The sequence below is a fragment of the Peromyscus maniculatus genome, chromosome 19 (genome assembly GCF_049852395.1).
Source record: "Peromyscus maniculatus bairdii isolate BWxNUB_F1_BW_parent chromosome 19, HU_Pman_BW_mat_3.1, whole genome shotgun sequence".
Taxonomy (NCBI): domain Eukaryota; kingdom Metazoa; phylum Chordata; class Mammalia; order Rodentia; family Cricetidae; genus Peromyscus; species Peromyscus maniculatus.
In genome coordinates, this window is record NC_134870.1 from 2,895,111 (window position 1) to 2,908,242 (window position 13,132).

The following is a 13,132-nucleotide window of genomic DNA, read 5'->3' on the forward strand; positions in this document are numbered from 1 at the left end:
CCTGCTTTCTGGAGGCTTACACCTATCTGTTGAGCCTTATTAGAACAAGGACATGTTTTTATAGCCATTGTGTTGGTTTTAGGACAGCACAGTCCAGGTCTTCAAATACCTTTGCAGACTTTCGTGTGGATCTTCCCTTACGGTTCCCAGCCAGCGTTCACATTGTGCAATACTCTGAATTTTTGTTTTCAGTCTGGTGCTCACTGTCTTCTTCAAACTGTGTGCCTCATTCATTCAGTCACTATTTTTGTTTGCTTTTGAGGCTGTTTCTAGTGCCATTTTTAGTCTTTACTTAAATCTTTTTGTTCTTTTCCCCCCTGTTATCTCTTTAACTATAATACAAACACAGAAAGGCTGTGATTTCCAAATAAAACCAATGACAAAGCCAAAGAGATGAGCCCAGTTTAAAGGATTCCACTTCCAATGCTGGCCATCCGGGCACACCGTCAGAGGGTTCCCAGGCACGGTGAGGCAGTGGGAGGAGGATCAGCAGATGGGGTTTCAAGTTACAGGGTGGAGCCGCCCCCCAGCTCCCCATACACACACCCCACCTAGGGACTGCCGTAATATTACAGTCCACAGAGGCTGTAGGATCAGAAATTCTGATCGTGAGCTATGAGCCAGGTGTCCAGATCGCAGCCTCCCTGAAGACCTGGGACAGGTGGTAAAGGTAGAAACCAGAGCTGTAAGAACCACAGGCTGCAGGGGTGCTACCTGCCCAGGTGAGCGAGCACATGAGAGGGCCAGTGGGATTTATTCGTAAGGATGTGTCGTCACTGTGTCAAACAACCAGAAAGGAAGCCAGGAAGAAAACAGGATTTGTGAATCCAGCAACAGAGAGGGAACCAGTGGTTGGGGTTTGGAATGGGAGAACGTGGGCTGGCCCTTCAGGACGCAGGGTGGCCGCTCTGCCTGGCTGCAGGCAGCGCAGCGGTCTCCGTGGATATACCTAGATACTTAGTGAGCTGTAGCTCCAGCCCTTCTGGGAAGAGGACGTCTGGTCATGTGCTTTGAGGGGATCTGTGTGATGGCTGAAGGTTCTGGTACTTGCCTCAGGAGTAGTGGTGTGGATGTTTGGCTCAGGCCCCCAGCAGGCTCCCACCTGAGGAGTATTGATCACTGCTCTGGCATGGCAGATGCCTGCTTACTGCTGTGCAGACCTGCTGGCGATTTCCCTCACCTCAGTCTAGTTTCTCAATCTGAGCGCAAACCCGGGGCCCTTGACCCATCTACCCCGAAGGTGCTGGTGTGGAGGCTCCCGTACCCCTAGATGCCTGCAGTGTGATAGAGGCTGGGATTGAAGACAGCTGGCATCTCACAAAACAAGCAGGGACACTGGCACAAAACTCTGGGCTAGAAATGAGTTTGAAACATAAATTTGAGATAGAAATGAGAGAAAGGCCCCCAAACTGAGAACTATATATAATGGGAGACAGTATTGTAGCATTGGAAAACAAAGCAAACACAAAAACACAAATACCAAACCTGAGCTGGCCTCCTAGTCGATAGCATCAAAGTGTCCACTGAGGAACAAATCCCTGAGATTGAGGTGGCTCCCTGTTCCCTACTGGGGAACAGCATCCCCCTGTGACGTAGACAAACCTCGCTGGCCGGTGAGGTAGATGCACGCAATTTGGACAGAAGCACGAGGTTGCCGTGATGGATTCACACGTGAATTGTGTGAGGAAGAAGTGCAGAGGAAAACAGCTGTGTGTCCTCCTGCAACTGGACAACATCCCCTGACACAGATCGCAGGCTAGCCTCTGAGAGAGGAGCAAGCCGTGGTCCCTCACCTGACGGACAGGCAGGAAGACTGGAATGGGACCTGCTGCTCTAGGTCTCACATAGGAGACAGGCTTACGCTCCAGCCCTGGGGGGTCATTGTGGGCGCATAGTAGGAAAAGATAGTGGTTCCCAACCGAGAAGTAGACTCTTGGGGCAAGGATTGCCTTGCCAAAGAGCTGAAAAAGTAGCAGCTGTCACAAGTGGACGTGGGCAATGCTCACTAGCAAAGGAGACTCAGTGCTCTCTGGGTGCCAGGCTTGAAGCACTCAATGTTTTGTTTTATCAACTAAAGACCCAACAGGTAGCCTGGCATGGTGACACACGTCTTTAATCCCAGTACCCAGGAGGCAGAAGCAGGTGGATCTCTGAGTTCCAGGCCAGCCTGGGCATCGTAGTAAGGCCTTGTCTCAAGAGTCAAGAACCTCAGTCGGCTGTCCCAGTGGGGTGGGCATGCCTGTGATCTCGGCATTTGGGAGGAGGGCAGTGACTCCCAACGGGGGTCCCTGTCACAGAAGCCAAGGGCTGGGGTGGAGCTTGTTGGCAGAGCTTTGGCCTGGCATATGTAAGGCCCTGAGTATTTGCTGGACACCAGTAGGCGCCTTTTGAATGGGTTGCAGTCTTCAGGACTAGAACTCAAGGAAGGGAAAGAATCAGAAATACAAATAATCAGGGTTGGAGCTAGAGCGCCTGCCTAACATGTACGAGGCCCTGGGCTCCATCTCCAATACTCGGAAAAAAAAAAGTAATCCTTGGACTGATTTTTATAAGGAAGACGTCACTCTCTTGTTTGTAGTAAACAGAGTAATGTCTCCCCACTAAAGTGTCCACACGCACACCTGTGAGCACAGGCAGCTGTCACACTCGTGTGTCACACTAAAGTGTCCACACACACACCTGTGAGCACAGGCAGCTGTCACACTGGTGTCTCACACTAAAGTGTCCACACACACACCTGTGAGCACAGGCAGCTGCCAACTCACACTGAGGCGTCTACCTCTGCCCCGCACCTGTTGAACATGGACAGCCTTTATAATCAAAGTCCTCCAAGGTGGGGAGGGAATCCGATGGTGGGATGTGACATCGGTCTAGCCTTGATTGGCTTTGAAGGTGGAGATAGGGCTGAAAGACAGGCGTGCAAGTGGCCACAAGCAGCTCAAAAGCACCATCAAACCAGTGCTCCCCACAGCCTCCAGAGACCAGCCCTGCGGACACCTGCAGACCCGTGTTAGTGATTGACCCTAGAGTTTGAAGACAGGAACTTTGTTGCTTTAAGCCCGTAAGTTCCCGGGGGTGCTGGGAAATGAGTGCAGTGGTCAGTCCCAGCTAACTCAGCCAACACTGAGGAGAGGAGGCGAAACTGCAGCCCAGGTGTGTGACTGCACACCTCTTCATCATGAAGATGCTGGAGCTGGCCGTCCATCCACTGCTCCGCAGCAGGTCACGGCAGGCGGAGGAAGGTCGCAGCCAGCCTCGCCATTTCAGGCAGCTCCAGGTTCAGCCACAGACCCTGTCTCAAAAAGTCAGGCGGAGAGTGGCCGAGAAAGACAACCTCCGGCTTCTGCGTGTGCCCACACATGTCACCACACCAAGAGGAGGAGCAGGAGAAGCGGGGAACGGGGACCGTGACGTGGTCTAATTGCCATGGGAAACAAATCGGAAGTTGCTCCAACAGCAGAACGTGGAGTAGTTGTAATAGACAGCAAGGTGCATACTTAACAGGAATTGAAAAGAAGGACCCAGCTTTCTCCATGGTAACCAAGACCCAGAGAAAATAGTAGAAATCAAGCACAGTTCTATGCAGAGCGGCGCCATCCAGCCATGCGGAGGGGCCGCCCAGGGACCCAGTGCAGCTAACATGAACCTTAAGAAAGCTGTGGCGTGAGTGGGTTAAGTAGACACGAGGTCAGATGTTGGAGAACCACATCTATATGAACTATGCAGTGACTCCAGAGAGAGAGAAAATAGATGAGTTTACAGTTTGGGGTGACGGAAGGGCCGTGAAATGGTGATGTGCACACACTGTGACTAGGCTCAGTCACCCCAAGCTGCGCCGACACGTCTCATGGTATGGTTCACATTCTGTGTCCATTTGGCTAAGATAAACTAACAAAACGCTGGGAATAGGGACAGGGGAAGGGAAGGGAGAGTGGACTTGTTGGGGTTGAAGGTCAGCAAAGGTCAGCTGCTGACCTACTTCCAGCCTCTTCGAGGGGAACTGGAAAGCATGGAGACTCGGCAGTGTGCCAGCTACACAGCGGGCGCTCGCACACACCGGACAAACTGAGTCAGGAGGCCTCGTAAATGGTGTCGCAGCTTCAGGACCAGACGCTGGGAGTGGAAAGAAATAATAGGAAATGGCCTTCGGTACACCATGAAGAATTTTCTTTTAAGTTCTAAGCCTAATGCCAGACAAGCACTACCTTAGGAAAGTCCAAAGGAGTCTGTGGTGGTAGCAGAGGGTACGTTTTAATTATCAGCCCAACAGGCCTCCGGCTGTTTGCTGGCAGAGATGAGGAACAGATGGTGTGTGTGTGTGTCTTAGAAGAGGGTGGAGGTTGCTAGCCATCCACAAGAGTTCACTGAGGAGAAGTCTTGTTAAATTAGCTTCATTTCCTCATTGATGGAATAACTAGGTTAGTAAATTAGGAGAGTGCTGTAGACATTACATTTCTTGGTTTCAGCAGAACATCAGGCTGTTCTTCATTTACAGCAGATCCCAGTGGGTGTAGCAGGAGGGCTGGGGGTGTGGACCTGACAGTGTGCACGGGCTGAGGTTTGCTGACTGATCACCCTCAGCTAGTGTACTAGAGTAGACGGTCATGTGGTGAGCATGGTCTCTGCTCTGTGGAGCATACGGGAGAGTAGGCTGTAACTCTCACGATCAGCCTCAGAGGACCGGAGTGGAGGATGTCTGTACAGATGGGAAGCGAGGTACAGTTGCTTCATCAACTGGAAGAGCTGGGCCCAGTACAGTGAGATTAAACTTACCAAGAATGGATGCAGTTTAGCCAGACCATCAGTTATGGGTAGAAGGGACGTCACGTTAGAGGCTCTTGGCGTTAAGATGGCAGGAAGCTGACTTAAGCGCAGTGCAGCTTGCATTGGCCTGCCCTGATGGGAAGCCAGCCCCGACACATGCGTGGCTTTTGTACACGACTGGAGTCAGTTCCAGCGGTCCCACTGGGACTGACATGAGCGTTCTGTCTTACTTAGAATGCTACCTGTGACAGGATGGCCCATGATGGTCTGCTTCCTGGGATGAGCCCTGTGCCTGGACACCAGGTGCCCTTGTGGGCGTCGGACTTGGTTTTCTTTCTCGTAGTCCTCGGTGCGTTCTGTTTCACTCACACCACATGGTTTTTCTCCTCAGTCCTTGGCCACTGAGTGAGAGTAAGAGTGCCTTTTGATAAGCATGAGAGCTGGAGTCAGATCCCGGGACCCTTGTCAAACATCTGGTTGTGCCTGGCTATACTCCAGCGGGGGGGGAGGGGGGGGAGACGGGGCACCCGGAGGCCCCGTGATGGCCAGTCTAGTCAACACAGTGGCCTCTGGTACAGTGAGGTACCCTGTCTCGAGAGTGCTAATGACATTTGACATCGCCTGCTCCTGGCACCCCCACTCCATGTCCCTGTGGCTTGTACCACACACACACACACACACACACACACATACACACACACACACACACACACACAGAGGAAGAATGAGGGCTCAGTGGAGGTCGTCCCCACACTTGACCACAGCGTGCCGTCTTACGGTGTGGAGCCGTTCACCTGCCCCCTTCACCTCCTTCAGCACAGGGCCTGTGGTCCACAGTCAGTGACTACACTGAAATTCCACTCCCTTTTTCTCGCTAGCATTTACTGACCACACGGAGCGCAGTGGTGCATGTATGCAGCCCATTCATCATATCCTGCTGGAACCTGCTCTCTGTAGGCCTCACAGGATGCATTCATGAACAAAACAATGGTCTTGCGTCTCGGGGTCAGGGACTAGCTGAGAGAGATGGATGATAAATGACTTAATATATACCAGGAGATACAGGCTAGAGAGACTGAAGCCACAGTGGTGAGCAAGGCAGAATGGGGGGGTGGTGATGCTGAGGGCCCCTGGGAAACCTTGCAGCAGAGGTGTGAAGGAGGTGAGGGGCCCGCCCTCCGGCCGTCCGATAGGAGCATTTGGAGTGAATGGAGCATAGAACATGTAGAGTGTATTTGAGGAACGCCATTGAGGTGGGACAGAGTGAAAAGGAGACAGGAAGAGAAGCTGAGCCCTGAGAAACTGGGCGTTGTCCACTTGGACAGCTGCCAGCGAAGGAACCTTGGTGAGCAGAGACAGGAGGGGATGATCTGGCTTGACTTTGAATGCAGTCGCTCAAGCCAACCAGAAGCCAAGGACAAACGATGTAGGTCACTTAGAGTGACTTTTGGTAGAACTAAAGAGTGGGTATATGTGGTCTCCTTGAAGTGAATTCATTTCAATGTGAAGTTGAAAACCAACTCAGAACTGTAAAAAGCCATCTCCAAACACGAGTGCCAGCCCTTTGAAGAAACGGCCCTTTGTGGAGAAAGAGGGGCGGGCAGCTGCCCCATGCTGGAATACCCGAAGACTGGGCCGGGTGGTCGCCAAGAGGAGCTGTCGGCCACCACTAGTTCCAGTGTTCACTGAGTGTCCTACTGTGCCCGGAGGGGAGAGGGTTAAACAGAGTCTCAGTCATCAGGCGTAGAAGTGTTGGGACAAGGACAGGCGCTCACAGAACCTCTCAAAAGCAAGTGGAACTGAGCCACCGGAGTGACAGACTCGCATGCTGAGCTTGAAAACTGAAGGCAGACATGGCTGGCATGACTTCTCACCTGCACAGTGCCGTGGGGAAAGACGAGACCTTGCCTCGTGGTCCTTGCAGCCCTTGAGACCCATGAGCATGTGTTGGGAGTCTAAGCTGGCTGGCTTTGAATGCCCACCTGCTACCCAGTGTAGCTGCCACATGCCCCAAAAGTGTCACTTCCTGGGACTCCTTGTGAAGGGATCAAGCAATGCTCTCTGCTGCCGTCTCCTGTGAGAGGAACTTTCAAAGTGATTGTAAAGGACTCAAGATGGGAGACGAGAAAGAACGAAGCTGTTGTCTTCGGTGAATTTCTAACCAGGCGGAAGAAAACACATGGCGGATTTCAGCACCTTTTATCAGCCTTTAAAAAGAAGCTGTCAGAACAGGAGCTGAGATGACATTGTGGCCTTCCCTTTTTTGGAGGGGAAGGGGCAGCATGGGTCAGAAGGACACGGAGACCTGGCTTGTGATCGCTTCACCCTAACCCCTCAGACTAACAGTTTGGGAAAATAAGTTAGAGGAAATGGCACATTCCAAAAACTTCAAGCAACCTGAGAGCGTCAGAGGAAGCTTGGTGTCGCCCCTTCTCGATGAAGCAAGTCCACCCGCTGTGGAGATGGCGTGTGCCTTCCACTCTCTCTGCTCAGATTTGTCTTCGTGAATAGACTAGGTCTCACTGTCACTGCCTCATCCATGCCCAGTGTTTACCACTCATCTTCAGCAAAAGCGCGGTCCAGGAGTAAGTGGACACCGCCTATAGGAGCCGCTGCCCGCTGTGTTCCCTGGGACCCACCTCCAGTGCGAGTGAACGGCAGGAGGGAGGAAGGCTGGGCCTTAGCTGGCACGCAGCATCAGCACCACGTGCACTTGGCTTACAAAGAAATTTTAAACAGCCTAGAGGTCCTCTGAGTGTGATGAGGACACTCGTAATCCCATCACTCAAGTGACTGAAGCGGGAGGAGCGCAAGGTCCCCACCAGCCTGTCTTTAAAAGTCCCTGAATGAATACAGAAGGCTGGCACAGAGATGCATGCCTCTGATACTAGTTACTTGCCAGGGTGAGGGGAGGGTCATCTGAGGACAGCGTGGGCAACACAGCAGGACCCTGTTCCAAAACAAACAAAACCAGTCTATAGAAAGCACAGACACAACCCTGGCCTTCCCTGTGGTGTGAGTGTGTAAGTGTGAGTGAGTGTGTGTGTGTGTGTGTGTCTGTCTGTCTGTCTGTCTCTGCTGCTGAAAAGATCATGGCCTGCAGGTCCTTGTTGCTATTTTCAGCTAGACATTGATAAGAAGTGAAAGTCACAGAGGACAGACAGACAGTTTTGGGTGGGAACCAGTTCAGTTTGGACCGACTCTTCCTTGGGTGGATCAGGTTCATTGTTTTATTGTTGAGACAGTCTGTGCAGCCCAGGCTGGTCTGGATGGACCTTATGATCCTCCCGCTCAGTCACTTGAGTGATGGGATTACTCAATCTTCCTGCCTCCGCCTCCCAAGCAGGATCGAAGGTGCACACCACCATCTGGCTGATGGTGGGTGAGTGTGCATTCTCTCCTTCGTTTCCAGGTGGCCTGGAGTTGGGGGAGGCCAGGCTTTGGTACTGGCCAGCGAGGTGGCATTGATCTGAGGAAAAACTATAATAACTTCTGGCCAACAGCTTTAGGCCAGAGCCACAATTGTGGCTCCAAGTGCTGTCCCGGGGGAGCTAGTCTCCCTAAGAGACTGCCTAACTTCTATGACATTGTTCACATCCCCAAACTTCTCTGTGCTGGGCTTGTGGGTCCCCTAATTCATGTTAGTACCCACCCCATACCTCAGGGTGTGGGCTAATTTGAAAATGGAGTCCTTGCATGTGTAATTGGGTAAGCTGAGATCATGATGGTTTAGAGTCTGTAGTCCAGTAGGAGTAATGTCCTTAAGAAACAGATACTGTTCAGGAAGGACCTTCTGCCTTAGGAAGCCCCACGTTTGGAATCAGTCCTGGCAAACAGACCCGTCTTATCTTCAGAGGGCACATGACCCTCTCCACACCTTGATCTTGGACCTCTGGCCACAGGACTGAGAGAGAAATCCTAATGTTTAAACCTCTCAGTGGTAAATGTAGCCCAGGTGGGCCTTAAACTCACTATGCATTCCAGGCTGGCTTTGAACTCATAGTAATTCTCCTGCGCCAGCCTCCAAGTGCTGGGATTTCAGGCATGTGCATCATACCCAGTTTATTTTTGTAGTCTTTAATGGTCCAGTGTAACTAGAAACCACACATAGAGCTGACAAAAACAGATTTGGGGCGTGCATAACTGAGTGTTAGAATGTCCAGCTCGGGGTGGGTGGTGGAGAGCAGCCTTCCAGCTGAGCGTGCGTGCAGTAAGTGGGAATGCTGGGGGCCAGAGAGCAGCACTGCTGGCCCTGCTGGTTGCCCTAAGCTGGCTTCAGCTCTGTGTCTTGTTCCTCTCCACTCAGCCGCTCCCTCCACTGGCAGCAGAAGGCTGGTCTCCCTCACCCTCGGGTCCCTTCCTCAGGCAGCCTACCTTCAGTCTAGTTTGGATGCTCAACAGTACCCTCTGCTTGTCCACCACAGAATCCTGCCTCTGGTCAATGTGTCAGTCTGTCTTCTACCCAACAGTAAACATTGTGGGGGTAGGGCTCTTGCCTACATCATTCCTCAGGTCCCCAACGCTTCATGCAATGCCTGGCATTTAAGGTGTGCTTAGAAAGTATCCGCCGAGGGGAGGAGGAGGAGGAGGAGGAAGAGGAAGAGGAGGAGGAGGAGGAGGAGGAGGAGGAGGAGGAGGAGGAGGAGGAGGAGGAGGAGGAGGAGGACAGAAGATCACTAGCTTGTTTCTCAGAAGTTTCTTGCCATTCCTTGCGCTCCTGGGGTCCTGACAGCTCAACATCACTGCCCGAGTCCCAGGCTTTCATCCAGATTCATTATTCTTACCTGCTAGAATCCCACACCCCTCTAGAGCCTGACCCAGGTACGGAACACTCACACCAGGCCAGCTGTGCACACCACAGGCAGGGTTCCAGCCCCCTTCTCGGGACAACTCCATCCTGCCAACTTCCCACACAGAAACAGTCTCTATCCCGTTTCCGGATGGAAGGGAACAGATCGCTTTGTGAAGAATGTTCTTGGAAGCCCACAGACTTGCTTTGCCCTTATCCTCAGTGGCCCGTCCACTGGGGAGGGGGTATGTGAGGCGAAGGAAGGAACTCATCCCCCAGTGGCTAGGGAGTGTGTAAGTAGGGCACACAAGAACATTTTCTTCTTCTGTGGCAGTTTTCATTCAACACTCATTATGTAATTGCCAGCTTCAGGCACTAGAGAAAGGGTCAAGTCCTCCCGCTTTTAATTGAGCTTTGTGAGAGGAGGAAGGGGCGGCTGTGGGAAAGATGTCTAAGCGGACCGGGGAAGAGGCTGGCTTTTCCAGATACTGTGCTCTTCTTTTGACACGTTACCTCCTCTGGGCACAGCAAGCACAGTGTGCATGCAGAGAGGACCTACCCAGAGGTGGGGGCACAGGTCCCCCGGAAAGCACACAACCGGATGCCAGCTGTATTCGTTTCCTGGGCTGCCTTACAAAGCACCCAGAGCTGGGTGGTCAAAGCAACACAGACGGTTTCTGTCATTTCTGGAGGCGCGGCACGCGGGACGGTGTCCTCCGAAGGCTCTAGGGGGAACCATCCCTTCTCCCATCATCATCAGTGGTTGGCAGCAGTCCTCAGCATCCCCGGCCCTTAGCAGCATCACCCCATCGCTGTCTCATAACCACATGATTTCTTCCTCTGCGCATGTTCAGATGTCTGCACAGATCACTCTTTCCTTGTGAAGACACCACTTCCTGGACGTGAGACCCACTTCAGTGTATTGTCTCATCCTAACCCAGGGTGTCTGAAAGCTCTTACGTCCACACAAGGCTGTATCCACAGAAGTTAGGGCCGATTCTTCACAGTCCCCAGTTGCGCCATGTCAGTATTTTCCCTTGTTCCCAGGCGTAGAAAGAGTGAGTTTGGAAGATGTGTTTCTGCTCGTGTCCGGCACTTGATACGGACCCTGGACTGTGTCTGGACACCACCGTGCCTGCCCCCACTGTTACAAGTGTGATATTTGTTTCTGTTTCTCCATTAAACTGCTTAGTCATTTTTAATATCCTTATGGAATATTTGTGCTATTATGGAATAACAAAATTTCTCAAGACCAGCGGACTCCTCAAGAGCTGGAAATGGAACAAGAAGAAAGATTTTGGCATCAAACAACACATGAAGATCCAGGGTGGTGTTGTACAAGGTCACCAACACTGAACTGAGGGTGTGAAAGCAAATTCCATGAAAAAGCATGGCTGTGGAAAATTTGTGCTTAGAATTGAAAGATCCCCTTTGAGTGGCTGTTCTTTCCCAAGAGCATGGACATGATCCCCTGTGGATAAGAAACTCAGGCCTGTTCAGAGCTGCTGGGCATGCACTGAATCTCCTGAAGGCTTTAGCAGACATTGTGTGTCCAGAGGCAGCCTGGCCCACAGCCCCAGGAGCCTTTTCCTTAGTTGTTTTGTTTTATTCTCTAGAGACGTTTGTATGGAAATGTGACCTTTGGTTCCTCACAGACCCATCTCCCTGGGGTTAATTCCACTCTTGAAGTCATAATCTTTTATTAATGGGATTAATCCACGGAGTCTATTTAATGAGCAAAGGAATTTATTTGGGGGTTAACTCACAACCATGGGAGATTTATTGTAGGGTCCAGGAAAGTTGAGCTATGTCCCACATTGATCTGCCTGGGCTAAGATCTCAGCATCCAGAACCACGAGGTATGGAAGAGAGAGCCACATACATGCACCCCAGGTCCTAAGGGTTCCCCCACCCCCACCCCGTGGCTACGCCCCAGGGGCGTGTACCTCAAGGTCATAGGCAGGTGAAACAGCTACAGCTGCCTCACTAGGAGCGGTGCTTCAGGGCATGGCTCAACCAGCCCCTGCTACATCTCCCCCTTTTGTCTAAATAAGAAAGTTCTAACCTAACACAAAATTATATATAATAGAAATGATTATTAAGTATTGTCCAGGAGAAATAACGGGCAATTACCTAAGCAAAATGGACCTACAACCAACAATAACAACATCAAACAAAAGATACATACTAAAATCTAGAACATGGGTAAATGGTGTGTTAGAGAGATTATCCAAAAGCCGTCCTATCCTGAAGAACCTGAATCTAGTACATAATACATCCTAGCTAAGATACGAGAAGATTGTAACTGTAACTATTAGTCTTAAACCCCATCAAAGACCTGAGAAGGAATATAATAATACCTGAGAAAATGGAAATGCATGCAAGCAACTTTGTGAAATCTTTCAAGAATAGACAGAGACAGCTGGCAGCCTGGACAATCACCTAAAGTTTCTCAGCACTGTTGGGGCATCCAATTTGGCTACAGGCCTAGAATATCTGACAGACCATTTTCAGAAGCAGGAATTTTGAAAGACCATCTTACCCTGTCTTGGCAGAGTTCAGTAGTTGCTTTTCCTTGTGTCCTTCTTGTCCAGAAAGGACAGCATTCATACTGTCAGCAGTCCAGGCAAGGGCAGTTCTTTGCCCAAAAGGCCATTATGTGCCAGGAAGACAAACTTCCAAACCAAGTGTCTTAAAAGCCCAACATTCTCTTCAGATCAGATCAGTGCTGCCAGGAGCAATCGTGCCTCACGTCAATAGAATTCTAAGTTATTTAAATGCCATTTTCTCTAGGTCTATGAAGTGTTTGAAGATTACTGTCCATCTGACCTATGTATTTGTAAATCTAGACACCCTAACTAACATAACTATAGAGATGACAAGCATAGGTGACTATAAATCTGTAAGTCTTATCTACCTAGATAACCTAAGGACTAAGGCTTCATATAAACAAGGTAAACAGTCTGTAAGTAAATGTACAGTAAAAGGACAATGACCTCAAAATTGTGACTGTACACAAAATGTCTTAAACAGAGGCAGAAATGTATAGTGCAATATGCAATATTGCAACAATATGTATCAATATACAAAATATCCTAAACAGATGTAGAACATACATACAGTATGGCCAATATAATTTTATATTTGTATCAATATACAAGATATTTCAAATAGGAGTAGAAATATATATACAACAAGTACAGTTTTGTGTTTGTATCAATGTACAAGTCTTAAGTAGGACTATAAAAAGTTTACATTTGTATCATTATACAAGAATTCATAACAGTGCATATTATCTCAGGTTGATATTTTACTAGTTTACTAGTAGATAGAATAATCTACCTAAATATCCTATACCTATCCATTCCCCTTTTTCTTTTCTTAAGGAAAATACTGAGTCTAATTTTTTGTTCCAACCCCAACCCTACAAGCATCATTCACAACCCTGAGAAGCATGAAACCTTTAGGAAAGGGGGAGTTGGGAGCCAGATAATGGGGTTAATCCATAGAGTCTATTTAATGGGGGCAGGTGCCTCGAGGTCACAGGCAGGTGTGACAGTTACCTGCTACCTCAGTAGG

General features: G+C 50.1%; 1 protein-coding gene across 4 annotated transcripts in view; it reads left to right on the forward strand.

The window, feature by feature from the left end:
• Cables1 (Cdk5 and Abl enzyme substrate 1) overlaps positions 1-13,132 on the forward strand; it is a 110,920-nt gene that overhangs the window by 53,622 nt on the left and 44,166 nt on the right. The gene's annotated exons all lie outside the window — the stretch shown is intronic.